This window comes from Dendrobates tinctorius, unplaced genomic scaffold, assembly GCF_039654945.1.
Source record: "Dendrobates tinctorius isolate UK_male_01 unplaced genomic scaffold, ASM3965494v1 ptg000133l, whole genome shotgun sequence".
Classification (NCBI taxonomy): domain Eukaryota; kingdom Metazoa; phylum Chordata; class Amphibia; order Anura; family Dendrobatidae; genus Dendrobates; species Dendrobates tinctorius.
The window spans coordinates 28,108,250-28,124,043 of record NW_027361801.1 but is presented as its reverse complement, the minus strand read 5'-3'; positions in this window follow the sequence as shown (position 1 = coordinate 28,124,043).

Here is a 15,794-nt window from a genome sequence, read left to right as displayed (position 1 = left end):
AAGGTAAAATTTATTTACCCTTTACCCAAAGTTGTGAAGTTGTGATTGTTCTGGAGAAGGAGAGAGCAAGACAGCAGCGGATCATGCATCAGTGACGCTGACGCCGTTTGTGGATCCACCCCATCACAGCCAAGAGAATGACGCATGGGGTGTATTCTACACTCTGCATGGACCTTAGACGAAACCCGGAGAAATTTTTCGCATATGTTCGGATGAAAGTGGAGAATTTTGATTACTTGGTGGAGTGCATTGCACACCTCATAAGAAAATCGGACACCTATTGCCGCTTCTCCATTTCACCGACAGAGTGTCTGATGGTGACTCTAAGGTAAGACACATTTATTGGATATGCTCGCATCAAAGCACACTTTCACTGTAATGTTGTTGGTGGTAGTTTGTATCTCCAAGTGTTATAGCTGAGTTTTGGTTTGTAATGCTGTGATTTTTAACTAATTTTTTTTTTAATTCCCCCCAGATTCATTGCAACTGGAGAATCCCTTTCGTCACTCCATTTCCAGTACAGACTTGGGATTTCCACCATATCTGGAATTGTGAAGCACACATGCCATGCACTGTGGGACTCTTTAGTTGATGAGTTTGTACCAGAGCCCACAACAGAGAGGTGGATTGAAATTGCTGGCAAGTTTCTAAAGATATGTCAGTTTCCGAATTGCTTGGGGCGCTGTGGACGGGAAACATATCCGCATTGTAAGGCCAGCAGGATCGGGATCGGAATATTTATTTACAAGAAATATTTTTCCATTGTCCTCATGGCCATCGCCGATGCGGAATACAAATTTATTGCTGTTGATATTGGGGCCTATGGCCGCTCCAATGACTCTCAAGTTTTAAAACTGTCTGCTATGGAGCATAGACTGTATGGAAGCACCTTCCAGTTCCCACCCCCTAGACCGCTGCCGCAAACATCTGGCCCACCTATGCCTTTTGTTTGTGTAGGGGATGAAGCCTTCCAGCTGTCAGAACACCTTTTGAAACCATACTCTAGCAGAGGATTGACAACAACAAAACGCATTTTTAATTACCGCCTCACAAGAGCAAGAAGAATGGTGGAATGCACCTTTGGTATTCTGACAGCCAAATGGCGTGTCCTATTGACTGCGATCAACCTCAAGACTGAAACTGTGGACGAGGTGATGAAAGCTTGCATGGTCCTGCACAATTTTGATATCTGCAAGGAACCCATTTCCATTTCCTCTGAAGAAACCACCTTGCAAGATTACCAGAACATTACCAATAGAAGTTCTGTGACGGTGTCACAAATGAGGGACAATTTTGCACAATACTTTATGTCACTTCAAGGTAGAATACACAGGCAGGATGACAGAGTCTGATAAATTTCTGCCCTTAACCAAAGTCGTGTACCTTCTTGTTGTGGTTTGACAATTTTTACCTTTTGGCCACACTTATGTACCTGGTTGTATTTTAGGCAAAGTATTTCACCTTTTAACAAAAGTTGTGTACATTGTTAGGTAATCACCAACAAGATACACAACTTTTGCTAAAAGGTGAAATACTTAGCCTAAAACACAACCAGGTACACAACTGTGGCCAGAAGGTAAAATTTATTTACCTTTTACCCAAAGTTGTGTACCTTGTTTAGTATACCAAAAAATTTTTACCTTTTCTCTACCCAGCATTGTAACTTTTGTTAAAACATATTTTGCCGCAGAAATAAATGACAGACAACAAGTGTAAAACAAATATTAAACTTTTATTGAATCTTTTTATTTAAAAAAACTCTTTGTAAATTTGAAGAAAAACTTTTTTAATAAAGCTTTACAACCAGAAAAATGTAAATTTTTATTTTGAGCACAAAATCACAAATTAGTGTAGTGTGGGGTGGAAATACTTCTGGAGGGGCTGCGGGACACTTCGACACTGGGACTGTTGAGAGAGGACTGGGATGGTGGTGGGGAAGGAACAGTTAGAGATGAAGGTGTGGAAAAAGCAATAGAATGAGTGGACATGTGGGAGGCAGAACAGGTGGTGGGTGGCGGAGGGTTGAGCAAGGACTGGAGTAGCAGATGATGTGGTTGAGAAGTGGTACGGGGAAGGAGTGTGGTACGGGGCAGGAGTTTGGTATGGGGAAGGTTGCTGGAAGTGGGGAGTTTGATGATACTGGGGAGGTTGCTGGTACTGGGGAGGTGGCTGCTACTGGGTAGGTGGCTGGTATGGAATAGGAGGGGGAGGAGGGACAGTGGCTGGAGGTGGTGCAGGTGGAGGAACTACTGTGGTAGGAGGAGGAGGTTGGGAGGTAACCTGCAGTAGAGCACCGTGGCACAAATGCATTACATGCATCTGCTGGCTAGGAGAGAGCGTTTCCATGCGCTCCACAACAGACCTAAAAAAGGTGTGGTTTGGCGAAGATCTTGCTTCTGAATGCATGGTTTGCAGAAGTGTCTTCAACTCCAGAATGGCGGAGTTGAGCTGCTGAAAGCCTGCGGAGATTTGCTCTGACAAGACTTTAAGACAGTTCTGGAAAGATGCATTCAGATGCAAGAACTCTGGTGCATAGTGCTTTTCCTGACCCCTCTGCCGCTGCCGCCCAGTACCCGCAGGTGTACTAGAGGTGGCAGCAGCAAAAGGGTGGGGTAAAGGGAAAGTGATCTCCTCACCAGTGGATTCATGTAATGTAGGCGGCCACGATGCTCCTGCGCTAGTGGATGGGAGAGATGGATCGAATGTGAGGGAAGGTGCAGATGGGCCGGGGCGGTCGAAGTGTCCCTCAGTGGCGGTCTCCTCAGGGATCGCCTCAGAAGGGTCCATGCGTGCAGGCTCCCGAGTGCTGGTCACCGTGCTGTGGAATAAAGAGAAAAAAATACAAATAATATAGTGACATGGCATGGCCCTGGCTGCAAAAAAAATTAGACATGTAACAATTTTTTTTTTTACATGGGGTGTGTAATATTTACATGGGGTGTGTAATATTTACCTTCTGGTGACCATTGTTTCCCGGAGGAACGACAGGGCTCGTGCTTTCTTGTACTTGCTCCTGCATCCTCCAGATCCACTCGGGGCCTGCATCTCTTTGTTGAACTCTTTCTCGAAACGATCCCTCACAGAGCACCACCGCTTCACAATTCTCTCCCCTGAAATGAGAAAGGACAAAGTGGTTAGTATACAACATCAGTGTTTGCCAAACTCCAGTCCTCATGCCCCCCACGGGTCATGTTTTGAGGCTTTCCATAGTGTTGGTCAAAAGGAAATCCTGAAAACATGACCCGTGGGGACCACGAGGACTGGAGTTCGGGAAACAGTGCTTTACATCAAGCAACCGGAACAGTATATACTTACGCTCTTGAATCTGGGCCCGATCATTGAGGTCCTCCCAGCAGTCCACTAGGAGCGAACAGATTTCCTCCCAGAACCGCATGCCGGCGGTCCCCAATATTCCATAGCAGCTCCCTTTGTCTGACCAGATCGATGAGGAGGTCCACGTCAATCCCACCCTCCTCACCGTCAGAGTCTGGAGCATGCAGTGAAGCCTGTTAAGAAAAAGAGAAAAAAAAATTATCCTCCACACTTAAGAAATGTAAAGAAAAGGGAAAAAAAACTAAAAAAAAAATAATACTTACATGATGGTGACCGCTGCGTCTCTGACGCCAATGACCCTGGGAGGCACTGCGAGGACCTCTTGGCCGAGCACCAGGTTGGGAAGACTAGAAATGAAAAAAAAAAGTTATGTGCTTGGATGAAGGCATATGTGTTGTTTGCTGTGTGATATCTGCACTAAATTGTTTTCTATGTGTTGCGTGTAGTGTGATGTTGTGTTTCTGCGATTGATAAAGGAAACTTAACAATTGCGAGCCCACTCCAGGTATCTGTCCACCCCTTCATTCTTCTGGGAGATCCTCTTCAGCTTGTGATTCCTATTTTGAAATAAAAGCCAAATAATAGACATATATTCCAGAGATGATGGATTTTGGAAATAAAAACTTACAGTTAAACGCTGACGATGCGAAGGAGGGCTCCTAGAAGAAGATGTGGTGTCCTACTGCTGGCAAGACTCCGCTCATGTTGCTGGTGATGGTGCTGTTGGTGCTGCTGCTTCTATAGGGTGGCTTCTGCTGGTGAATAAAGAGAAACAAAGGGTCAATGAATATATTGATATTCCATGGCCCTAGTTTTGAGGAATGGGGATGTGATAATTACCGTCTGTCATCTGCTGGTGGAGTCCCCTCCGCCTGTTCAGCAAGGTCCCTTGGTTCCATTTGGGGTGGTGCTGGTGGTGCAGTACTCTCCTGCCTTCTCCTGCGGCTGGCTCCTCTTTTAGCTGGCATGTTGGCTGTGGCTGAGGGTCCCACTGTCATGATTGCTCAGACCAAAAAAAATGAATCTGGCAACCGGTTCCGGCTTTGGCCGGATCTGGTGCATTGCGGCGCTCATAGACTTTCATTGTGTGAAAAGCCGGAAGCGCCGGATCTGGCGGTTCTGGCTTTTTCGCCGGAGACAAAAAACGTTACAGTTGCAGTTTTTTCCAGATGCCGGATTGAGACATATTGCCGGATCCGGTCAAAATCGGAACAACCGCATGGCCATCCGACGCGATCCGGCGCAAGTACAAGTCAATGGGGGAAAACCGGATCTGGAATTGCATTTCGCCGGATCCGGTTTTTGAAAAAATAGCCGGATCGTGCCTGATGTGAAAAAATGATGTGTGAAAGAGGCCTTACTGAGCTTTGTCTTACTGTTTCAATATAAACAGTGTTTTATTAAAAGGAGATTATCACTAAAGGACAAATGGCCTTGTGCCTTCTAGTCCAACCATGTGCCCTCATGACTGATTAGCAGCTCTATGTCACTATACAATGTACACAGAAAGCTGTGATTTGTGTGGGGTTCTGTACAGCTCATCAAGCTCTGCTAGATCTGCAGCAGAGAAAACTGTGAATATATCATAACTACTAAACTCAGTAAACTAAGTGATACATCACTGAAATCAGGGTACCTCTGCCGATATTGTGCTGCTGTCAGATTACCTGACAAATGGCTGCTGAATGATTACATTTATAAAGTGATAGTACAAGTAGTGGCAAACTCCTTAAAATGATGTTTTGGCTTCCTAAAGCTGAAACTAAGGGATATTTTTATTATTGAATTTAATGTATACTAATGTATATAATGTATAAGCAGAAAGCTTCTAAGTGCTGTATAGTGGGGATTTCATGATTGTAAGACTTTTTAGGTAAACTAGATGGAAGCTATTGCATCGGGAGGGCAGTGTCGTCCCGATGGGGGCAGGCTTTGTCGCACATTCTGTCGTCCCCGAGCGCTCACCCACCTATCCATTTTCTCTTTTCACCATGTGCTGAGTTATCCTGTCTGTGCTCTCTCCTGTCATCTGTGTGGAGCGCCCAGGCGCGTGAGTGGTGGGAAGGGCCATGGGGTACTCGGTATCAGGCCCATCGACTTCAATGGGGGGTGGGTTACGGCGGCGGTGATCCAGTCCGTGGCCCTGGGGCGTCCTTTAAATAATAAATAGGATAGGTTGTTTGTGATGTTGTTAGATGTGGTAAAAATGAAGATAATGTTTATAGATGATTAAATACGTGACGCCACTTGTGGTATTCTGGTCAGAGGCGACCAGCGTTGCGGTGTTGTTCCCCTGAGACTGTTGGTGTGTCGCAGCTGAGGTGTAAATAGCTCTCAACAGGTAGAGCAATAGTCCCAGGGCAAAGATGTTTGATTAATAGTTAAGATGGCTGTGAATGTTGGGGGTGCAGAGTAATGAAAGGAGGACACAGAGAGGTGCAGTCTCTTTACCTTTTACTGGCAATTGGTTGCAATCCGAAGTACCACATACAGGTGATGGAATGAGTCCGGCTCGCCTGGAGGCATTCAGGGGATCTACCCTGCCAGGTGGGGTTTAGGACCTTCCTTCTGTGCTTTGTGTGTGGGTCTCTGCTGTTTATAACTAAGCTGCGACCCTCAATTGCATGATCATTTCACTAACCTGTACGGCTGTCAGGGTGAGTCTATTCCACGGGTACCGTCCTTTTTCTCCATCTGCCCTGGGCTCCTTATCCGCTGCCATGCCCTCAGGTATTCAATGTTGCACAGGAACTTACTGTCCCCTGTACTTCCAGATTCGGCGGTCAGGACACACAGCTCCTGTCACCCAGGACTCTGGCGTCCCTTTCTCTTTATTAGCGCTTCGCTCTGGGGTCTGCTATATGCAGTTTTAGCTTCCCCAAAGCCTCTTCTCTCTGCTATCATCCTTCCCCTCCTGTCAGATCAGCTCTCCGTCTCTGACAGGATCTTCCAGAAAGATCTCTTTACCTCACCTTTAACTTTAACTGTCCTGTCATTTTCTCTCAGCTCACAGCTGCTCTCGTTTCCATGACAGCTCACTTCTAGCTGACTCACCAACCCCATCTGCAGGCCAGAATTTATAAGGCAGCTCCCTTTTCTGACCTGCAGCAGGAATTGTGAATCAATCTATGTTACTTGGTATGGGGGTCCCCTTTCTGCCTCCAAGCATGACTTCACCTCTTAGAGGGAGGCAATGTCACTGTGACAACCAGACTCTGGGGTGTCACATGTGTCTCAATCTATATTTAATGTATGTATGTGATTTCTATCTATGTCTTATCTATATGTCTATGTATCATCGATGTATGTTATCTGGACCTATCATCTATCAATTTATGTGACATGTATCTAGCAGCTATGTATGTAGTTCATATCTATTTAGCATCTACCTATGTATCTCATATCTATATAGCTATTTATCAATATCTGACATCTGTTTATCTCTATGGACCCCACCCTGAGGTGGAGATTTGGTGAACAGCCATCCCATCCATCTCTTTAGCTGTTCTCAAAAGACCCAGCCCTGTTAAGGTTAATTTAAGTCTAAGTTTATATTGCCAAGTTTTATAAACTGGATAACAAATATATCCCCAGTGATTACCTTACAATATGAAATATTTATGTATATATCACACAATCTATATCTCCTAGCTATCATCTATCTATGTCTATGTGCATCTATCTATCTATCTATCTATGTACGTATGTCTATATGATATTATTTATATCTTAAATATCTAGATATTTATAATACTATGTATTACTATGTATGTATATCTATGAGATATTTATCTATCATCCACCTCTAAATCATATATATATATTAATCATATTACAAATGCAATAGATTAATTTAAAACATGTTTATAAACAACATTCCTTGTAAAATGTTATCACTATTACCTAACAATTTTCCTTGAAGCGGTGTATTAATAACTTTCACTTTGACATGTGAGCGTTGCTTCACTCTGGAGAAAGCAACATATAGCTGCCCATGTGCAAAGGCTGGTTCAGGTAAATAAATACCCACTCGATTGAGGGTCTGTCCTTGGGACTTGTTAATAGTCATGGCGAATGCAGGTTTGACTGGAAACTGTCGTCTTCTAAGGCCTGTTTCACACTTGCTTTTTTTTGCAGCGCGTTTTTCCCGCAAAAAAACGCATTGAAAAACGCATACAAAAGCATACAACTGCTGCGTTTTTTTCAAGCATTTTTATGAGCATGCATGAAAAAAACGCAGCGTTTTTATGCGTTTGTATGCGTTTTTAGTGCGTTTTTACCGCGTTTGCGTTTTTTTCCAACATTAGGTGGCCCCTCACACTAACCCAAACCATGACTTTACTAACCCTAACCCTGACCCTAACCCTAACCCTAACCCTGACCCTAACCCTAACCCTAACCCTAACCCTGACCCTAACCCTTAACCAAACCATACTTAACCCTAACCCTGACCCTAACCCTGACCCTAACCCTAACCCTAACCCTGACCCTAACCCTTAACCAAACCATACTTAACCCTAACCCTAACCCTGACCCTAACCCTAACCCTAACCCTGACCCTAACCCTAACCCTAACCCTAACCCTGACCCTAACCCTTAACCAAACCATACTTAACCCTAACCCTAACCCTGACCCTAACCCTAACCCTGACCCTAACCCTTAACCAAACCATACTTAACCCTAACCCTGACCCTAACCCTAACCCTAACCCTAACCCTGACCCTAACCCTTAACCAAACCATACTTAACCCTAACCCTAACCCTGACCCTAACCCTAACCCTAACCCTGACCCTAACCCTTAACCAAACCATACTTAACCCTAACCCTGACCCTAACCCTGACCCTAACCCTAACCCTAACCCTAACCCTGACCCTAACAATAACCCTAAACCCCCTTAACTAACCCTAACTCTAACCCAAACCCCTAAATTCCATGGTTAACAAAAAAAAACTCATGTGCAAAAAAACGCATACATAAGCATGCCAATGCGCACATATGCGCACCCATAGACTTATATTGGGTGTCTTGCTGTAAAAAAAACGCATTGCGCGCGCATGCGTTTTTTTGAGGCAAATCGGACGCACAAAAAATGCAACAAGTTGCATTTTGTGCGCCCGAGCGCATACCGCAAAAAAACGCATGCGCGGTAAAACGCGTACAAACGCATGTGTATGCGCACATAAGCGCATCCCATGCAAAGTATAGGAAAAAAAAACGCATGCGCTATTTAGCGCTAAATTACCGCGAAAAAAAACGCAAATGTGAAACCAGCCTTAATTTAAAGGGTAACCCAGTCTTGGAAGGACATAAATCTATGCGTGGAATAAATACAATGTCCCCTTCAGCTGATCCAGTAATCACTTTAGCCTGTATGATGTTGGGGTGTAAGGCAGTGACAATCAGCCGAGTACCATTGCACAGAACTTTTTTGGTATTGAGGTTTCGCGGTAGCATGACAATGGTGCCCATTTTAAGTTGGGGCCGATGTGGTGGCATTCCCGATGGCGTCAGTGAATTTAAAAATTCAACTGGGTATTGTTCATGGTCATCAGCTTCATCAGCATCCACAGAATCGTCGCTTGTATATAAAATGTACTCACCACTTATTCTAACCATTATTTGAGAGTTGAGAAGGTGCACATCTTCATTTTTTGGAAAGAGTGTTGCATGTGATGCTGCAGTGTTAACACTTTCTGTGTCATTGACATTTATGGTAATGTTTTGTCCAACGATATCTGTCACTAAACAGCCAGTGGACAGCATGTCAGGAGGAATTTCTATGACATTATCTCCAAGGTTGTGTTCATTTGACAGTTCACCGTTTCCGAGTTTAAGTAACCAACTGCTGTATTCAGGATCACTGGACCGCATGTTACTCAATAGTGGCAGTCTTGTAAAGTTTTTCCATTGTTTTGAATATTTAACACAGCAATCTACAATTTCTGTTCTTGTGGCATTAGCAAGTACAGGAAGGCATTGTCTGAAGTCTCCTCCAAGAACAAAAACTTTACCACTAAAGGGTACTTGATTTCTGTCAGCAACATGTGATGTCATGACATCATGTAGAAGTCTATTGATGACATTCAAAGCATGGTTTTGTGCCATTGTGCACTCATCAATGATAAGTTTAGTATGTTGTAACTTTTTGGCAGCATTGGTATCACTTTTAATCCAGGAAACAGAAGTTTCATTGATAGGAATTGGTATGCCATAGAGAGAGGGCATGGTTCGTCCTCCTCGTAGCAAGTTAGCCGCTATTCCTGTTGTAGCTGCAGGTGAGGCAACATCTCCTTGCCCTCGTACATAATGCATGAGTTGATGGTAGAGATAGGTTTTTCCACTGTCACCAGGGCCATCAATAAAGAAGCACTTCGGTGTTAATGTGGTGTCTTGTAATGCTTGAACTATGGCCTCATAAGTAAAACGTTGCTCCTGATTCAGAGTTTTTTTCAACTCTGCAGCCCTTGTTAACTCATATTCCTTATCGTACTCATCTTGAGGTTGACTTTTTTTGTTTGCTGGTCGTGGTAAATTGAAATTTCAAAAGACTTCCCATGGATTAGCAGTACATCTTGCACATCTTTCGTAGCATACCCTTCACAATTGATGCAATCTTCTGTGTTATTGTAGTATCTATGATAGTAGTCTTTTAAAAAATGTTCCTTAAGCTCATTCCACAACTCTAGGGGATTAGTAGGTGGGCCGAAAACACAAATGTAAGCAAACATCTCCCGAAGTTGCGTAGGCATGTTCAGAATGGTCGCATCTATTATAGTATTTTTCCAAATATTGTCATCTATCAACAATCCTAGTGCTAATTCAGTATCTTTAAATGTTTGATGTGTAACCCCATTTACGGTTTTAATGCTGTCAAAACTTGTTGCGCCTTTTCCATGCAATAGTGACAAACATAAATAATATCGCTGTTGGTCATTTACACTAACTGTATACATTCTTCCAATTACTTTAATGCTTTGTCGATTTCTGGGTTCCCATGTGCCTTGTTTCCAAACATAGTGCTCCGGAATTTCTCGGTATTAATATTGATGTGCATTTAGGTCGATCTTATTAAGATTGAAGTATGCCATTAGTGTGGAATTGTTATGGAGCTTTTGTTGAATGTTGTCAATGGGATCGCCTTCATGAAAATATAGTGGCTGAGAGTTCTGCAGGTGTACTGCTAGGCATTCTATGGCATGAGATTGTTTATGCATTGGGTAAGCAAATATTCTCCATGCAGCTTCTGGTGCACTGATGTATCTCGAATCGACAAATTGGTTTGTTTCATCATGTTTGATGTCTGTTTGAGTTATTTGGTACACTTCCCATTATCCATACAGGGAGAGTTAGGATTGGCTTCTCCACAGGGACCATGAATCATGTTTTTAATAACAATGTTGTGGAGCTGAGGGTATTTTTTTTCATCGGGAATTTCTGCCCATGCTATGTTGTCCATGTCCATTTCATTTCTTAATTTTGAATTGTTTTACAGGATTATTAAAATATGTATGCATGGAAGACCATGCTTTTGAAACTCGATGACATGGACAGCTATGTTAACCTCCCCAAATAATCCATTATTGATGTCTGCTAATAGCGAATCCAGTTTAATTTTGAAAACACATGCCACCACGTCTGGCCTATGTTTCACACGTTGCCACAGTTCTAAATTTGTTGTTATTTCAGTCCACTTGGGATTACATGTCATGGTGACAAACAGATCTGGGCAACCATACTTTGTTACTATACACATAGCATCTTGGTAGCGCTGTTGCATGTTTCTTAGACTGCCTTCAAAAGATGATGGCAAAATTACTGTCTTTCCAATTGGGATGCCCTTTTAGATAGATTTTTTTAGTAAATATTCTTGTAGAAGGCAGTAATCTTCCACTTTTAAATCTTTCTGGTGCATCCTGATGTAATGGAGACGATTTGCCTCTATTTTGACATATGCATCGACTAAATATTGCTGTGTGAGCTTGCCACCATTGAATAGTGGATTAAATCCCTTCCTGACCGATAATACAAAGCTATAGTACTGAAGTTGGGTTATTCTTTGGGCACTATTTCCCTGTTGTTTTAGATTGCCATGCCAGCCTTGGTCTCCATAAGGGAAAAATATAGGATACAGCAGAGCATCCAAATTGCTATGGAGAATGCTGATACATTGTGTTTTGGGAGCCAGAGGGTTGCGTGGATCAGGTTTTAAATGGATTAATATATCTCTATTGAAGGGAGGCTCACCATCTTCATTTCGAAAGACAACTGCAACTTCACTCACTGTTGGGTTGTTGTATCGCCTTGGATCTTGATTCCTATCTTGCTTAATAGCCATTGTGATGGTTGGCATGACAGTTCCATTTTGATGAGCTTTGATCTGTTCTTGTTCTTCAACATCGTGTAGCATTCGATAGGCAGCAGCAAATGGATCGTTAGCTTGAAGTTGCTCAGCAATAATGTTCATCAGTGTAGGATGACATTTTTCATTTTCTTTTATTTTGAGTCTTAGTTAATTTGCGTCAGCGGTATCCAGTATAAAAAGTTGAGCAAATTTTGGTTGGTCTTCCTCTGTTGGATATAGTATGCCTGTTTGATGATAGATCTGTCCATGTATTGGAAAACAGTATGGGCCATATCCAGGTGGTGGTGAAATATTTTCTCCCATGGAGGTAAAAGCAAAAGAGCTGATGATACTACAAATATTGTCCATGAAATTTTTGCTGAATTCACTTTCTCCTATCATGAACTTTTTGAATTCTTCAGGATACTGGAGTATAGATAGATGTACTTTTTCCTTCTGACAGCACTGAGTAAATTTTCCATCGGAAGGCATCTCAGCTCCAAAATTCAAGGATTGGCAATTTTGACATAAATGGTTCATTGGACCACAGCTGTGTTCATGGATTGGGTTTTCATCATGGGCTACATTTTTTGCTTGTAGTTCAAGTTTATGTCTTTCTTTTTCTATATGGCTTGATTGCCGGTGGATGTTGATTTGTCGTTGGTGTTGTAGTCGCACTTCTCTATGGCTTTGTGTTTCAGCTTGTCGCTGTAGACGGTGTGCTTCTTCATTTTGTGTTAGTGTCCTTTTTTTATGTACACCGATTCAGAGTCCTTTTTTTTATGTATACCAATGCAGAGTCTGCTGGCAGGCGCATCACAGCAATGACATGCTGTGACGCAGTTCATAATTAAACAAATAGAGCAACTGAGTTCACGCATGCACAGTGGCCGGGATCCCAGCGGCGGCCGTGATTCCAACGGTCGTCGGGATCGCTGCTGCGTTCTGGATCGCAGCGGCGGCCTGGATCCTAGCGGTAGCTGGGATCCGAGCAGCGGCTGGGATCCAAGCAGCGGCCGGGATCCCAGTGGCGGTCGGGATCGCAGCTGCATCCTGGATCCGAACGCCATCACTTGGGTGTTCCAAAATGGCTGTTGGCGTACTTCCGGTGCAGCGGATTGTGGGATTCTGAACATCCAGACGGAAGTGGATGACGGACAATTTCAGGCAATTATATATAGATGGCGCAGTTGCGCAAAAATTTTGCAACTTTTGGAATTTCACCCCAGTGAACAATGCTGACCCTGGTGAATTGGACCTTTTGCCTTTAGAGTAGATTTTGTGCTTTTCATCTGAAAAATGGCACTTTGTGCACTACAAGAATATCTGAAAACAGCAATGTAAGACATTCATAGGTGGAATAGCTAGAAAACATTCTATTTACTTCACTTGATGAATTAGAGAAGTTGTTATATATTATGCTGTAAATTACTAAAATGCTAGCAAGCTTTATTGCTAATAATCAGCTTTTATGGTAACCAGATGTGTTTATTCCAAATCAATATCATGGTAAATTGTAACAACATGGGTCCTTATGTTCACAATGCTCAACAAATTATACAACAGAGGAAAACATGTAATGACCACAGCAAACATTTTATACGAGAAAATAGTCAGCGCTGACAAATATAAGCTGCTTATTCAGATAGGCTTATGGGCCATAAATGGATGAATTGGCAGCCATTTTAATATTGGCGCCTCTCTGTAGTTTTATTCTGAAGAAACAATAGTGTTTGATGCCCTGAATTTCCACAAACTGATTACTTTTCAATAAGGAATTAAACACAAGATTTGATAAGCCCTAAGGGACAATTATTTTGTGGTTTGTTAAACTCTAATTGTGTGTTTAATTGAAGCCTGAAAGACACATTCTGCAGCAAAAGTCAGCCAAACCTCTCCTAACATGGAGTGTTCCCGCTACCAACTTAATAACAATTCAAATCTGGAGTTAACTTTTTCTGCTTAGAAGATCCTTAATGGTCCTCAGTACAGCTGTAAAACATTCAAAATAAAACTATAACCAATGATTATTTTTAATAGTTTTTGTGTTAAATGATTCTTTTTTTAAAAAAAGGAGTCCAGCCATACATTGTCACCTCACACAATAATGCCAGGAATAGAATCGGTGTGATGCTCTACTCCTGGAATTATGGCTTTTAGCCGGAGAGAAGTATCATGTTAAGTCATGGTCCCAACAAAGGGGTACGTCTTGTCACTGTCTGTTGCGCTCACATAAGCTTGGCCAATTTATGAGCTAAGTACCTTCATTTTTTAACTTATTTTCTATAGTATTAATTCAGTTCCCATTTTATATATATATACAATGTTTACATACTATAGCTTTCCAGAGTGCAGCTTTATTTTGTTAGTTACATATACAGTGGCTCTCTTAGCTTGCACTTGTTCTCATTTGTCTTTCTGTTTAGAAAAGACGGTCAGTCTTTTGATAGGTGTGACGTTGTTCATGAAGACCTATTCTTGGCATTGCCCATGTGGTCTCTAAATGGAGACCAGAGGTAGAATTCAGCCATGGAGTCTGTAATGGAGGTCTATCTTCTTCAGGGATGAGTCCCGCTTTTGTCTTGTATGCAATTAAAGGTAGATATTGTTCTGGAAACCACATGGAAAACATGTGGCTTTCATGAGTCAACTTCATATTAATCCTACTCCTGAGATTATTATATAGGGTTGTATAATGTATGGTAACTCTACCCCTTTAGGCCGTGTGAACATGTTGCGTTTTTGCCCATTTTTGCGGCTGTATTTTTCCTGCCAAGAAATGCAGAATTGGTGCCGAAATTTCAGCATCAAAATGCTCAACATGTGCACATAGCCTGAGATTTCATTCCAGGTACACTAACAGCTCGGCATAACATTGAGTTAGTTGTGGAACCTGTGGCACAGCCATTTCTCTAAAGTGTCTCAGGAACTGTTTTTCAACTTAACAGGTGGATTGGACTAAATGTGCTACCATGGCCTACAGTGTCTCCCATCGATTACATGTGGGATGTCAATGGTTGGCAATATCACAAGCAGCTTCAAGCAGTGGATTTGCATGCCCAAGTGCATTCGGCATGATCAAACATTACATAGACAACCATTAAATGGATTGTCGTCCAAATTGTTGTCTGCAGTCACTCTGTGGTGTGACTGCAGACTTAAGGGGGCTTTACACATAGCGATATCGCTAGCAATATCGCTAAAGCGTCACCGATTTTGTGAGGCTACATGTGATACTTACCTCTGACCAGCTCCCCTGCTGGCTATCGCTGATCGCGCGATATCGGCCTGGTCCATTTCTCGTCGTCGGCTTCCTCCTGGCGCCGACAAGCGAGCCATGGACGCAGGCAGAAGATGGACACCCTCGCCGCGTCTGAAAGGTAAGAGCGACCGCCGACCGCTGCTGCATCGCTAGTGAGATCTGCCTGTTTGGCAGCTCACTAGCAACCATTTAGCGATGCACCAGCGATCCTGACCGGGTCATATCGTGGTCGGGATCGCTGGTGCATCGCTAAATGTAAAGGGGCCTTTACAGTATGAATCCTCCAAGACAAATGAATTGTGCACTGCAGGGATTCGTGGGTTTCTGACCTGGGACCTGAGGGTATGTATGCATTATACATAACCCTGGCCAGGGCTCATCTATTGAGAATGGCCTTGCTGCTTGCATTGAAGAATATGTGAAGAATAAAAAATGTTGTTATTAATGTGCTGCTACTGCAGTATATCACCGATCAATCAGTGCAGTCACACTTAGTGAATATAAGCATATAGCACTTCCTTATATTACTTGAATCTTTAGATTATAATTCAAAGACTATCAGTCCCAGTTTCAGTCTGCTAGAGCAGGGTTCCCCAACTCCAGTCCTCAAGGCCCACCAACAGGTCATGTTTTCAGGATTTCCTTAGTATTTGTCCAGGTGATAATTCCATCACCTTCCATCACCTGCTGAGGCACGGCGGTGCCTGCATCCCCCACTGCACCACCAATGTTTTTTTGCCATACCAACAAGATCTCTGCTCCTCTAGCACCTGGACTATTGGCTATATTGGATAATCCGCATTTTTTGGAAATATTGCCTAGCAGTGATAAACTATCAACCGGTGACTACCAAAA